Raw genomic sequence first — 15,476 nt, forward strand, 5'->3', positions numbered from 1 at the left:
TCTTTTAGCAAGTGTGCTTGTAACAACCCTCTCTCAAACTGCATCAGGACTGTCAGGCTCAGAATGACTATTATTGATAATAAACCCATTTCATCTGTTCCAGGTTATTATCCCCCGCCAGAGGCGGAGGGATATTGTTTTAGCGTTGTCCGTCCGGCATTTTTGTGTCCGGAGCCATATCTTGGAAGTGCTTTGGCGGATTTCATTAAAACTTCGTAAGAGTATATATATGCATAAGAGGATGATGCACATTAAATGGCATTGTACACCATCTGTTAAAAACAGAGTTAAGGCCCTTTGTATCTTGAAAAAATGCTTTTTACTATAGGCACTTTTGTGTCCGGAGCCATATCTTGGAAGTGCTTTGGCGGATTTCATTGAAACTTGGTATGGGTATATATATGCTTAAGAGGATGATGCACGCCAAATGGCATTGTACACCATCTGTTAAAAACAGAGTTATGGCCCTTTGTATCTTGAAATAATGCATTTGTTTGTGTGTCGGCAGCCATATCTTGGAAGTGCTTTGGCGGATTTTATTGAAACTTGGTATGAGTATATATATGGATAAGATGATGATGCACGCCAAATGGCATTTTACACCTGTTAATAATGGAGTTATGGCCCTTTTTATCTTGAAAAAATGCTTTTTTGAGTGTCAAATATAACACTTTTGTGTCCAGACTCCAGCAGCATATTGGCGGGGGATGTCAATTCAACGAATTTGCTTGTTTGTCTGGCTTTTAAGTCGTTGTGCTGTTGGATTTATTGTCCAGAGATTATCTTAAAAACTATTAAAGGTATCAACTTCTCATTGAGCTAAAGTGCAGTATAGAAGAGTCATAACTTTTGCTTTGATATTTTTGTCCCCTCCGGGTTTCAACGGAGGAGACTTATGGTTTGCGCTCTGTGCGTCTGTCTGTGAGTCTTTCTGTCTGTGTGTCTGTCTCTCTGTCTGTCTGTCTGTCTGTCTGTCTGTCACACTTTTCTGGATCCTGCAATAACTTAAAAAGTTCTTCATATTTTTTCATAAAACTTGAAACATGGTCAGATGGCAATATGGAGATTATGCACGTCTTTTCATTTTGTTTCTACGTCAAGAAGTTCTGGTTGCTATAGCAACACAAAGAATTAAAAAATCTGACAATGGTGGAGCTGGTAGGGGACATATATTGCTAAATATATTGCAAATAATAAAGTCTTGTTGCCCAGTTGTTTTGTACTAAAGTTTTGTCTGGAGCTTCTTAAATTGAAATGTTATCTTAAGAAAGTTACACACTGACAGCACAAAACAGCTGACAATAATGGAACAAAACACTGATTCAGGCATGGATTTGGGACAAACCAATGTTACATATTTCCAGAGTGATGTCAAATTTCTGGCAAAAAATTATGTGCCTGAACATTATATAAGGTAATACTATGAAAATACAACACTTGCTAACAGGGAAACATTTTTATGTAAGTTTGAAACCATATATATTTCCATCTAATAACAGAAATCTCAGATAATCTGGCATCATACTGGAAATATAGTGGTTGGTCCAAACCCTTTCAATAAACTTTTGTACATTGTCAGTGTTGAATGTCAGATTTCTGGAAATTAATGTTAATTCATAATTCATATATGTTATTGCATTAATGTTACTATATTTAGTAACACAATTGGACATTTTTTCGCGAATAACTCGTGAAAATCTCGGTATTGAGCAAGTGTGCAAATAACCGGTTATTGGCACATTGTGCCAACATCGGTTATTTTCAAACTTCCGATTATCTCGCAGCAACGACGGATTGTCGGCACGTGTTGACGTTACGTAATTGGCGACCGGAGCGTTAAAACAAAATGGCGTCTGAACGGATTTTGGATTCGCTTTTTTCTCTCAAAACCAGCTTTCCGTACTTTTTTCATGCAACTGATAGCGCAATTTATGACGTATGTTGTATGACGAAATTTCTCTGATGAAACACACTTCTGTCACTAGTTTGAGTTAAACTACTTTTAAGGACATGTTGGACGTGTTGTTTTTTAACAATAAAATATTTGTTTAAATCATCGAACAAATGTCAAACGTATTTCGCATTACGTGTTTATTGTGCATAAATGTAAACTTCGATAGGAATACAATTAAATAGTGTGGTTTAAAATAAGTTTCTATACAGAGAGTGAATAATAAAAAATGTAAGTGCAACTCGTTTCAATTTCATTGTTGTAAATATTGATTTAAAGTTGTCATTGAGGTAAGCGTGTCATTTATATTAAATTATGTTTTTATTTCGATATTGATTATTAATTTTGATATACACGATATTAATTATTAATTTCGATTTACACGACATATGTATACACATGATGAACATATGCAATAAACAGGTCATTATATGGAGCAAGTGTGCCTTTAGTGGTTATTAGCACACTTGTTGTTTATTTGCACTCGGGCTAAAGCCCTCGTGCAAATAACTCACCAAAGGTGCCAATAACCACTAAAGGCACACTTTCTCCATATAATAATCTATACTTAATACATTGATAATATCATGTTATTTAATTAGATTATAATGCCAGTTTGTTACCATATTTATTTCAGGTTGAAATCAGTAATGTCTTAAAAGATAATGTGATGTATGTTAAAATTAAATATGTATCTGCTGAACTTTCAAAAATTGTTAAAATAAAGAAAAGTATGAGTCAGTATTATAAGGTAAATAGCCCCATTTAATTATATAATTAAGCATATTGCTTTTAAACTTAGATGATGCTGATAGTGATGAATAATGATGATTATTATATTAATAAAAACAAACATGATGATGGTATTTATAATTATTGTTATATAACACATTAATTATTATGATTATGATTTATGTTATTATTATAATTATGTCCAAAACTGAAATACCCAATACATTGCAACACCGATATATCGCGGACCGTTATATCGCGATGTCCAATATATTGCGCTTTGGTTATGGCTCCCAAAAATCCGACGAGCATGATCACTAAATGACATGTTTTAATCTGAGAATTTGCTAACTTAAGCAAAAAACGGGTTCCAGATAGTATTAACACCCTATATGTCGCGGCTTACTATGGCACGCAGTGAAGCGTGAATAACAGTCGATAAGTGACAGTGTTGTGTACACACGGCTGGGGTTGTTTTTAACACTTAACAAATAACCATTTAGTGTCATTTCAAAAGTAATAATGGCAGTTTACTGGTATATAAATCGTTAAATTTTGGTACTGGTCATGAATTTCTTTGTTCTGATAAAAAGCGCGCGAAAATTGGCCTGGGTGTTTTTATTTCTAAATAAAAGTTTTGTAGCGGGTACAACATTGAGATAATTTTATTTCCATTAAAAGTTTCGTTGTAAATTTCAACTAAAGTACCGCGGTATCTCACGAATTATGTGGCATTGACATTTCCTCTTAATAAAATATAATTCAAACACGCTGTATCGTTACCGTTACGCTGTTTCAGTTCCTTCATTAGGACTATTTAAAAGCGTAAATTCAAATATATGCACAATTATATTTTATACGTTTTTTTTACGACAATAATTCTTGTTTTGAACTGTTTCGCGAGCGATCGTACATGAAAATGAAAAATATAATTTACATTTTGTTTTTTATGATAAATAAAGATACATATGTAGTTATGAAAAATGTTTATTGTAGAATTGGTTTGCAATTATCACTATACAAATATGTAGTAGCGCCGTATATAAAATGAAAACATTGGGCAAATTTGACAAATTAACCGCAATACAATTTAGTTAGACATTTCTCGAGTTATATCGCGCGCCGGATATATCGTGCTCACGATCTTTTGACCCCGATATATCGGCGTTGCAGTGTACTAATTTTGTGCAAATACTGGAGTGCTGTTCAGATGTAGCTTTTAGGCGTAGCTATTCAACACAGCTGTTCATCTTTGCTGACCTTTGTAAGCGTCCGATGAATTTTAATATTAAATTTCCAGCCCTTAGGCAGGAAACTGTTCGACATAGAAAACGTGCAATCAACAGTTTTCACATGTACATAAAAATGTTATTCAATTGACTTTCTATTTTTGGGAAGTATATGGTATGAAAAGGGATACTACAGTGCGTTTTGCAATGACGTTTACTGCTTGTTCAGCATGAAACGATATAACAGTTTCACACTCAACTCTTGACATCAATACAGATTGCGTATGCCCCTTTATATTAAGAAGATTGTCGGCCCCAGAGGGTCTGTACTATAACTCTATGTTCTCATATTTATGCCCCCCTTCGAAGAAGAGGGGGTATATTGTTTTGCACATGTCGGTCCCTCCGTCCACCAAATGGTTTCTGGATGATAACTCAAGAACGCTTAGGCCTAGGATCATGAAACTTCATAGGAACATTGATCATGACTGGCAGATGACCCCTATTGATTTTCAGGTCACTAGGTCAAAGGTCAAGGTCACAGTGACTCGAAATAGTAAAATGGTTTCCGGATGATAACTCAAGAATGCTTAGGCCCAGGATCATGAAACTTGATCGGTACATTCCCGGGTGTACATTGTCCAGGGTAATCATGGAACTTAGGCTGGAAATCCATGGTATAACATGGAATTCCATGGTAATCCCTGGAATTTGAAACAGTTTCCAGGGTTTTCCAGGGTTTTGTTCTAGAAATGTCCATGAAACGTGGACTTTTTTTCCAAGCATTTTCCAGCCTTGGATGGAAAAGCATGGAAAAGGAATGGAAAACGCTGGATTTAGGCTGGATAACCCTGGAAAATATTTCCAGATAGCATGGAAAGTGGAACATAGAATTTTTTAAGCATGGAAAAGACTCTAACATTTTCAGCTAACCCTGTAAAAAACTTAGACTTTATAAGAGGAGAAAATAACTTATAAAAATGCAACACATTTTATTCAAAGTAAATCAGAGTTCAACAATTTACACAACATATGAATAAAAGATAAAACAATGTGCATAGTTTGGGCAGAAATAGTAGTAGTTATAGTAGTAGTAGTAGTAGTAGTAGTAGTAGTAGTAGAAGTAGTAATGCTGGTGCTGGCAGTAGAATATGTTGTAGGAGTAGAAGTAAAAGTGGTTGTTGTATAAGTTGTACAAGCAGTTAAACTACTGATAATTATACTATTGGTGCAAATTTAAGTGACAGTAGCAGTTACTATTGTGTTGTTGTTTTAGCATTTACAGGAATAGTAGCAGTAATGGTAGCAATAGTAGTATAAATAATAATAACAATACTCCCAGCAAACATTTTAAATCGGTCCGATGTCGGCCCGATATTTATTTCAATATCGGCCCGACATCGGTAATTACATCGGCCCGACAACGGGAGTGCAACACGGCGCAATGTTGGCCCGACATCGGTATGTATATCGGCCCGACATCGGTAATTACATCGGCCCGAGATCGGGAGTGCAACACGGCTCGATGTTGGCCCGACATTGGTATGTATATCGGCCCGAGATCGGGAGTGCAACACGGCTCGATGTTGGCCCGACATTGGTATGTATATCGGCGATACCTTCTTGAGCCAGCATGGTGCCGACATACTTTTAACCATTCCTCAGTCCCTGTCTAGCCTCAATTGTTTTTAATTGTTGTTGGTAGTGTTAAGGGCCTAAAACAGTTTCTTAAATAAATGAAAGAACATTTTCTTCGGACAACATTTTATTTTTACATTCTTTTCAACCAAACTGGAATACAGTATTTGCTAATTATACTACTGTCTTGAAACTGAAAATATTAAACTGATTTATTACTAATTCCAACATTTTTATTCTAATGGGGTAAAATTAATTAATATATACATTGACTAACAACAAATGTAAAAGAAATTATTTAAACAGACTCTATAATTCTACAGGTACAGAAACTGAAAAAGTAACACATTGAAACAAAATGTTAAATGACCAAATGACTTGAGTTTTGTATTTTGGTAATAGAATATTCAGCAAATGAAAATAAAATAAGAGAATTATGAAGAAAACCAACGTATCCAACACGCATATTGTATACATGGAAAATTACCAAACATGCATGTATAAATGGTTCATATCACCCATATTATCAAAACTGGTCTATATACCCTGGCAATTAATAAAATAACCCTTTCTTTAAAATGGATAGCGTATGATACCCATAAAATAGTAACAATTAAGACTAGTTAGCAAAATACAACATAGTAGTCATAAGATACACACAAAATAAGAACAAATAAGACTAGTCAGCAAAATACAACAAAGTAGTCATACCTTACACAAAAAATAGTAACAAGTAAGACTAGTCAGCAAAGTACAACATAGTAGTCATACGATACACAAAACATAGTAACAAATAAGACTAGTCAGCAAAATACAACATAGTAGTCATACGATACACAATAAATAGGAACAAGTAAGACTAGTCAGCAAAATACAACAATGTAGTCATATGATACACAAAAAATAGTAACAAGACTAGTCAGCAAAATACAACATAGCAGTCATACGATACACAAAAATTGTAACAAGTAAATTCAGGAAATTGCTATCCAGCAAAAAAAACAAAACATAGTAATGGCACAAAATGTAAATGTACAAGTGACTAGAAATCTCAATTTAAGGTAATGGGCCATGTTGTCAATGGCAGAACACATTTTTTCCCCCTAAATCAAGTCAAGCAATTCCTCATTGTTGAATAGTCTTAAATGGTAAATACTAGCTATGAAATGTGGAATAAGACTTGTAGTTAATCAGTTGTACTTTTTCTGAACTGCATGTAAATATATATATTGACACAACATTTCCCAATTTCATGGAATGGGATCACATCCCCAAAATACTGAAAAAAAAGCCATTAAGTCAGACCATTCCTTTAAAGAGAACTAATAATGATATGCAGTATAAAGCAGCCAGTATTTGTTAATGAATACATTGCAGTAGGACAGAGCAATATATTGCTGAATGATATATAATTGAGTAGTTTACTGGGACTTATTTACATATGGTTATAAATACCTTAAACTAACATATATTAAAATTATTTGTTGTTTTCACCAGGAAATGATCACTTGAAAATAAAAATAATTGAGTTCTGTCACTTATCAAATTCAAAATGAATTGAGGGAATTGATTTTTATAATTGAGTATTTTCAGAAATAAATACCTTGTATGTCCCCTGAACTTAGACATAAATTATGGGCATTTCTAGAAAGTTTTGAATAAAAAATATTACAAGAAAATTGTCTTCAATATTAATACAAACTACATGAAACTTGTTTTCTTCAAAAATGACAAATGAAACAATTAGAACAAGAATATATTGAAAAGTTACGTTTACCTAAGTAACACACAGAGTTACAGCTATTTAGGTAATAAAGGCAAAAAAAAAACAAAAAAAATATACACTGCTTCCATCAGTATACATATTAAAAGAAAAGTTGTGTAAAATCATTAATTTCAAGTTCAAAGAGACCTTTACATCATAACAAATTGCAGCAGGAGACTAAATTAAAAGTTAAAACACACACGAGTTAAAATTCATTGGGACGGTTCATCACTTATTTTGGCTGTCCTCTTTTTTCTTCCACCGTCACGGTCAGAGGCTGTTCTAAACCATTCCCTGCACTCATGTTCAACTTCTGCAGCTGTGCATTTCAAGGACCGCATGACAGCTTCTGAAAATGGTAATGACATGTAGGCTCATATTATTCTATATCCATTATATGTTCAAACAGTGTTGCAAGAATTAACGATACTGGGCAGTTTATAAACCAATATTATTTCTTAACCCTTTTTAAATTACAATATGAAGACTACTTTTGAAAAAGGAAAACAGCCGGATGTAATTCTGTATGTATATATATATTCACACATATGGCCAGTTACGTGGTCTCTGATTAAGAAATAGTTCATGGGGTTCCCACTTTAAATACATGTATCTCCATACCCTTTTTTACCCGATATTAACACGAATTAAGGTGTATAGGGGTACCTTATATAGTATTATATATAAATACGTCATTTATTTTACGTCTCATACAAGGAAATATATAGTGACATTAATTGCTAGGTTCATGAAATTTCAATTTCAGACGTGATTGTGGTTTTCGATATAAGACCTTATTGCGACATTTGATTGCATTACCTCCCCTACACCCCCCTCATAGTAATTAAAGGTGCCTAGAACGCGTGGTTGTATACAGACCCGGTTTTTTATATTGACCCCTTAGGTATAGTCTGAAAACTACCAAGACCGCGTAACTGGCACTATGAATTAGTTCTAACTGTGACCTTATCTTTTTACACATACTATGACAACTTACTCTGCACAGCATCAGCCAATAGAAAGTTTTCCAAATACTGCCTTTTTCTTCCTCCCATGCCAGCTGTTCTGGTTGGCCACCTCATTTGACATGCAATGCTTCAGAATGCGCCGGCACACATCAGCGCGGTTTCGGCCACCCATTACAGACAAATGGCTCACCTGAAAAGAAACACAAAGCATCTGTACACAGTTCTCAGTTCATTAATTTATGTTGTATACTAAAAGAACAATAAGTAATTACCTAAGAAATAGCTGCCAAATGGCCTGTTGCATTGGGTGTACTGGAACATGATTCCCTTAGCATTGTAAACATGATTTAAGTGAAACATTTTTTTTTACCTGTCTGTACGAGTGCCAGTATGTTTTATCCCTTGATTTTGACATTGCTAATATAATACACGGAGTGTTCTCAGTTTCACCAAAATTTATTAGAAAGAATTTTATGAAACAACTTATAGCTGACTAGCTATTCATTCATGAAATTAAACAAACATTGAACAGTCGCGAAAACATGTGACATTTGATGACAGATAGCAATTTCAGAAAAAAAGCACTCTAAAAATGGTCTGATCTTGTGAATAAAGAAATAAAATTGTTTCCGAACAAAAATAAATAAAAAAGTCCAGGACAGAATAGTTCTACCTTGATAATTTCGAAATTGAGTCAATGCAGCTTTGTATGATCATACAGGACTGAATATATTTTAAAGTCAAATATTTCAAACGCATATTTACATAAAAAGTAATATGACAAATATATTAATTAAATGAAAGGTATTTTATAACATTATGTGATATAAATTTAGTTGACATACTTTATTTTGTTTACTTCATAAGCCTGGGCAGATTCACTGCACAAGAGCCAAGGGAAGCAACCTGTGTATTTCCTTTTAACAACGGTTACTCTTCCTGGACATGATAATATTGATTTTATATCAAGTATCTTACACGGTTTTTAAAAGAGACATAATAATTAAATTTAATAACAAGAAATTAAAAAGAAAATAATAAAAGTTACCTTTTCTCTTGAGTGTTAATTATGATATCGGGCCTATGTTGGGCCGATATCATACTTTGAACTGTTGAGTTATAAGTATTTTTATAACAACGGGCCGACATCGGGCCGACATTGTCCTATAAATATAAATTGTATAATATGCGACCTATCTTTCACGGTTTTTAAAAGAGACATAGACAATTAAATTTAACGCAACAAGAAATTAAAAAGAAAATAATCAAAGTTACCTTTTCTCTTGAGTGTTAATTATGATATCGGGCCTATGTTGGGCCGATATCATACTTTGAACTGTGGAGTTATAAGTATTTTTTTATAACAACGGGCCGACATCGGGCCGACATTGTCCTATAAATATAAATTGAATAATATGCGACCTAATTAAACGTTATTAAACAAGATGGATTCACTAAAATGGAAAATTGCAAAAAGTTCTCATCTCTTAACAAAATATTTTTTGTTTAACATAAATGTCGGTCCGATGTCGGCCCAACATCGGCAAATCTCTGCCGATATTCCATCATTTAGCCGATATCGGGCCGATATGGGCATGTTTGCTGGGCTAGAAGCAGCAGTAGTAGTAGTAGTTAAGGAAGTAGCATTAGCAGCAGCAGCAGTAGTAGTAGTAGAAGTAGCAGCAGCAGCAGTAGTAGCAGTAGCAGCATCAGCAGCATCAGTAGTAGTAGCAGTAGAAGTAGCAGTAGTAGTTGAAGTACTAGTAGTAGTAGTAGTAGAAGTAGTAGTAGTAGTAGTAGTAGTAGTAGTAGAAGTAGAAGTAGCAGCAGTAGTAGTGGTAGAAGTAGTAGTAGTAGTAACAGCAGCAGCAGCAGTAGTAGTAGTAGTCGCTGCAACAGGAGTTGTAATAGTAGCAGCAGCAGCAGTAGCAGTAGTAGTAGTAGCAGCAGCAGCAGGAGTAGTAGCAGCAGCAGCAGTAGCAGCAGCAGTAGCAGTAGTAGTAGTAGTTGAAGCAGTAGTAGTAGTTGAAGTAGTAGTAGTAGTAGTAGTAGTAGCAGTAGTAGTAGTAGTAGATGTAGTAGTAGTAGTAGTAGTAGTAGTAGAAGTAGAAGTAGTAGTAGTAGTAGTAGTAGCAGTAGTAGTAGTAGTAGTAGTAGTAGTAGTAGTAGGTAGTTGTTGTTGTTGTTGTGGCTGTTGTAATAGTAGTAGTAGTTTTGCAGAAGTAGTAGTAGTAGTAGTAGTACTAGTAGTAGAAGTAAAAGTAGTAACTTTCAAAGCAATGTCTACAAGTTTAAATTCCTTAACCCTGTTCAAGGTGTATACACACTCAATATTTAACTACAGTCCAGGTTTGCAATTAACAAACTATCTGAAAAGCCTGTGTGTGAGTCAGATGTGTCTGCGGCTAATCTATTGGTTATAAAATATCACAGCCTTTTCTGATTGGTTGAGTTCAAATACAGAACGTTTACCTGTTAGATTGAAATTATGGAGAAGGCGTATTGAAGAAAAAATGCAGGTTAAACTTGTTGTTAAAATGAAGTTAATGTAATTTCACAAACAGTAGAGTTTAACTTAATGAGTTTTTCCATTAACAAGAATTTCTTAAAATAATAATGTATGGATATCATTTGGAAAGTGACATGAAATGTTGTTAAAAAGTGATGCATACAAGTGTTTCAGAAGTCTGTCTAGGAATAGAACAACAACTGAAGGTTTGTGCTTTTCATTATTTCTAAATATTCCTTTAAATTTATTCTTCTTATGTCATCATTGTAGACCTTTTTTATGTGACATTTTAGGTAAAAGTATGGCAAATATAGAAGTTTAAAAGCAGCTGTCACACACATTTTCACTAAGTGCAGTTTGCAGCTTGATAAAGGAAGTCCTATGTGGAGATATTAATAAGCTTGAATGTAGTATCAGAAGTTTATAATGCATGGCTAGGGAACTGAGGCTAAGGGAGTTATGTGCTGTGCATGATGAGAACTCAATGCTCATTAATGCTGTTAATGTTTATAAATAAATTAATTAAACCAATAGCATTGTTTTTTAGGTTTCACTGTACATTTTCATACCAATAGAATTACACATCATTCTAATTATAGCAATAATAAATTTGTACTAATCATACCTACAAATTTTGTTATGCTATGCTTTGTGATGTATTAACTTCATTGTAAGTTATTATTTAAAGACAATTTTACTAAATATTTAAAACAATACTTGAATTATTTTCTATATACATTTTCATTATGTGCTTTAACTGTAGCTGACCAGTTGATGGAAGATACTGCAGAGTTTGGCAGGGAAATAACCCAAGACAGCAAAGCGGCTCTTTTGGCGCATTTACCAAGAGGACTAACATGGCCACAAATTCATGGTAAATATTGTTATGCCCCGGGCTCATATAAGTAATTTAGTGTTAACCACCTGAAAGTATTTTGTCTTTTTGGTATCCAATATTTTGGTCTAGTTTCAATTACAGGTTATTTTTATATGAATTAGCAAATTAGCATATCTTTCATATAGCAATATCTGAATATAAAAATTCCTATATATGTTTGAGTTTCCAGATACATGCTAGTATACCCCGTTTTGGGGCATTTAAGAAAACAACAATATAAATTTCATATAAAAATATAAGTTAAATCAACAATTTATTCACTTGAAAGTCTCAGTTTTCCTGTGTGGTTGCCTGTTTGCAAGTAGATTAAAGCCCGCTTGCAAACTTTAAGAGAATAAATTTCACTAAATGGAAAAGAAATAATTGCAAACTACTTAGGATCGTAAATGTTCGCTCAAATACAAAAAAGCCAGATGTACCGAATTGAGCAGTGATATGAAATATCTAAAATAGATTAAAATGTGAATGAGCATTGAAGTATAGATATTCAATCATATGATTGCTGCACATTTACTTTTACAGATGAATGTAAAAAACTTATGACTTTCTTGTAATATTGTTTGCTTTGTTTTTCTTTCAGAGATCATGCAGGAGCCGTACAGTATAACAGCAGTACAAGTTCTATAAAAGATCCACGACCTACTGAAGCCCAGCTAATTAACAAAAAAGTTTTTAAAAACTGTAATTTTATCCCACCTGGGTACTTATAATTTACTAACTGTCACTTGGAAAGTAATACATGTACATGCATTCATGTTCTGAATTTCTTTGAACAATAAAATTATATAAAAGTATTTTAATGAAATTGAGCACCTAAATTGCATTAAAGTGAAAGTAGCTGAGAAAAATAGTATCCTTAATTGTTCTCATGGGCAGCTACATATATTGTGACAAACATGAAGTAGCTAAAATAACTTAAATTTTTCATTTTGTTTCTTGTATATCGTTTGTACAGGGTTCGTGAATTGTTACTGTATATTACTTGACTTGCTTGTATTTTGTTACTTTGAATACATGTTGTTAAGGTTGCATTATACTTTTTAACTTTTAAAGTAGCGCCTGTTCTGTTATGTAAGGGCCTGATTTATGATAATGGACCTAGAGGCTTTGTAAGCATGTATTTAACAACACTTGTTTGATCTGAATAATTTGTTAAATAAATGTAACACAATTTGTAATCTGATGTTATATTTTGATGAATTGTGAACAAAATAATACATCGAAGAAACTAAGGCATTATGTTGATTTTTTGTTTTGTTTTAATCTAACCTTGAATTATGATTTATTTAAGCTGTGAGTATTGTATTCATTTAATACACAAATATTGTTTTTAGACCAGAAATTTCTTTTTCTATTCAGTGACCATGGTAAACGCTGGACAATTTTCCATGTTATACCAGGCATCCATGGAATATTAAACAAAGAAAAAACCTGGAACATTTTCCAGGGTTTTCCAGCCAGCATGGAAAAAATACCGTCCGAATACTCCATGTAATCTGGAAAACCCTGGAAAAAAATCCATGGTTTTCCATGGTTTTCCAGATTACATGGAGTATTCGGACGGTATTTATTCCATGCTGGCTGGAAAACCCTGGAAATTGTTCCATGGTAATTATTCCAGGGAGCCTGGAAAACCATGGAAACTATTCCAGGCTATTTCCACATACCATGGACAATTTTCCACCCTTTTTTTTAAAATATTGACGCTGGAAAAGGCTGGAAACTTAGTCCGAATACTCCAGCCTCATATTTTCCATGGATTTCCATGGAAAACCCTGGACAAAGTACACCCGGGATTGATCATGAATGGCAAATGACCCCTATTGATTTTCAGGTCACTAGGTCAAAGGTCAAGGTCACAGTGACTCGAAAAAACAGTAAAATGGTTCCCGGATGATAACTCAAGAATGCTTACGCCTAGGATCATGAAACTTCAAAGGTACATTGATCATGACTGGCAGATGACCCCTATTGATTTTCAGGTCACTAGGTCAAAGGTCAAGGTCACAGTGACTCAAAACAGTAAAATAGTTTCCAGATGATAGCTCAAGAATGCTTATGCCTAGGATCATGAAACTTCATAGGAACATTGATCATGACTGGCAGATGACCCCTATTGATTTTCAGGTCACTAGGTCAAAGGTCAAGGTCACAGTGACTCGAAATAGTAAAATGGTTTCCGGATGATAACTCAAGAATGCTTAGGCCCAGGATCATGAAACTTGATAGGTACATTGATCATGAATGGCAAATGACCCCTATTGATTTTCAGGTCACTAGGTCAAAGGTCAAGGTCACAGTGACTCAAAACAGTAAAATGGTTCCCGGATGATAACTCAAGAATGCTTATGCCTAGGATCATGAAACTTCAAAGGTACATTGATCATGACTGGCAGATGACCCCTATTGATTTTCAGGTCACTAGGTCAAAGGTCAAGGTCACAGTGACTCAAAACAGTAAAATGGTTTCCAGATGATAGCTCAAGAATGCTTATGCCTAGGATCATGAAACTTCATAGGAACATTGATCATGACTGGCAGATGACCCCTATTGATTTTCAGGCCACTAGGTCAAAGGTCAAGGTCACAGTGACTTGAAACAGTAAAATGGTTTCCGGATGATAACTCAAGAATGCTTACGCCTAGGATCATGAAACTTCATAGGTACATTGATCATGACTGGCAGATGACCCCTATTAATTTTCAGGTCACTAGGTCAAAGGTCAAGGTCACAGTGACTCGAAACAGTAAAATGGTTTCCTGATGATTACTCAAGAATTATTAGGCCTATAATCATGAAACTTCATAGGTACATTGATCATGACTGGCAGATGACCCCTATGGATTTTCAGGTCACTAGGTCAAAGGTCAAGGTCACAGTGACAGAAAACGTATTCACACAAAAGCTACCACTACAACTGACAGCCCATATGGGGGCATGCATGTTTTACAAACAGCCCTTGCTAGTAATTATCCCCACGTTTTTCGAAGAAAAAGTGGGGATATTGTGGTGATGTGCGTCTGTCCGTCCGTCCGTCCATCCATCCATCCGTCCTGGCCACCTGCTCCTCCTACACTTATAGCACTAGAACCTTGAAACTTACATACATGGTAGATATGAGCATATTTGCAATGGTGACAGTGACGGAATTTGGTGTTATGGGATTTGGGGCGAGGCCGGGTCAGAGATTTTCACTCATTTTTATACGCCCGTCTATGACGGGACGTATTATGGTATACCCCGCGTCTGTCCGTCTGTCCGTCCGTCTGTCCGTCCGTCCGTCTGTCCGTCCGTCCGTCCGTCTGTTAATGTCGTACGCTACGTCAAATATCCTTTGACAGATTTTCTTCAAATTTTAACACAATCTTAATATTGATAAACCCTGATCCCCTTTCGTTTTTGACGGAATTCTGAATTGTCGTTCCAGAGTTATGGGACTTTGTTCGTCAAAATTTCGTGATTTCATTGAATGTCCTACTGTAGTTCAAATATCCTTGATGGATTTTTTTCAAATTTCAACACAATCTTAATATTGATAAACCCTGATCCCCTTTCGTTTTTGACGGAATTCTGAATTGTCGTTCCAGAGTTATGGGACTTTGTTCGTCAAAATTTCGTGATTTCATTGAATGTCCTACCGTAGCCGTCCATCCGTCCGTCTGTTAATGTCGTACGCTACGTCAAATATCCTTTGACAGATTTTCTTCAAATTTTAACACAATCTTAATATTGATAAACCCTGATCCCCTTTCGTTTTTGACGGAATTCTGAATTGTCGTTCCAGA

General features: G+C 34.8%; 1 long non-coding RNA gene across 1 annotated transcript; it reads left to right on the plus strand.

Annotated features, from left to right (window-relative positions):
• Positions 1 to 10,763: 10,763 nt before the first annotated feature.
• On the plus strand, positions 10,764 to 12,800 carry LOC127860293 (uncharacterized). Its single transcript, XR_008039680.1, has 3 exons — positions 10,764 to 10,998; positions 11,556 to 11,666; positions 12,271 to 12,800. It is a non-coding gene; the product is annotated as an uncharacterized LOC127860293 (long non-coding RNA).
• The last annotated feature ends 2,676 nt before the right edge of the window (positions 12,801 to 15,476 follow it).

The sequence above is a fragment of the Dreissena polymorpha genome, chromosome 1 (assembly GCF_020536995.1).
Source record: "Dreissena polymorpha isolate Duluth1 chromosome 1, UMN_Dpol_1.0, whole genome shotgun sequence".
Classification (NCBI taxonomy): Eukaryota; Metazoa; Mollusca; class Bivalvia; order Myida; family Dreissenidae; genus Dreissena; species Dreissena polymorpha.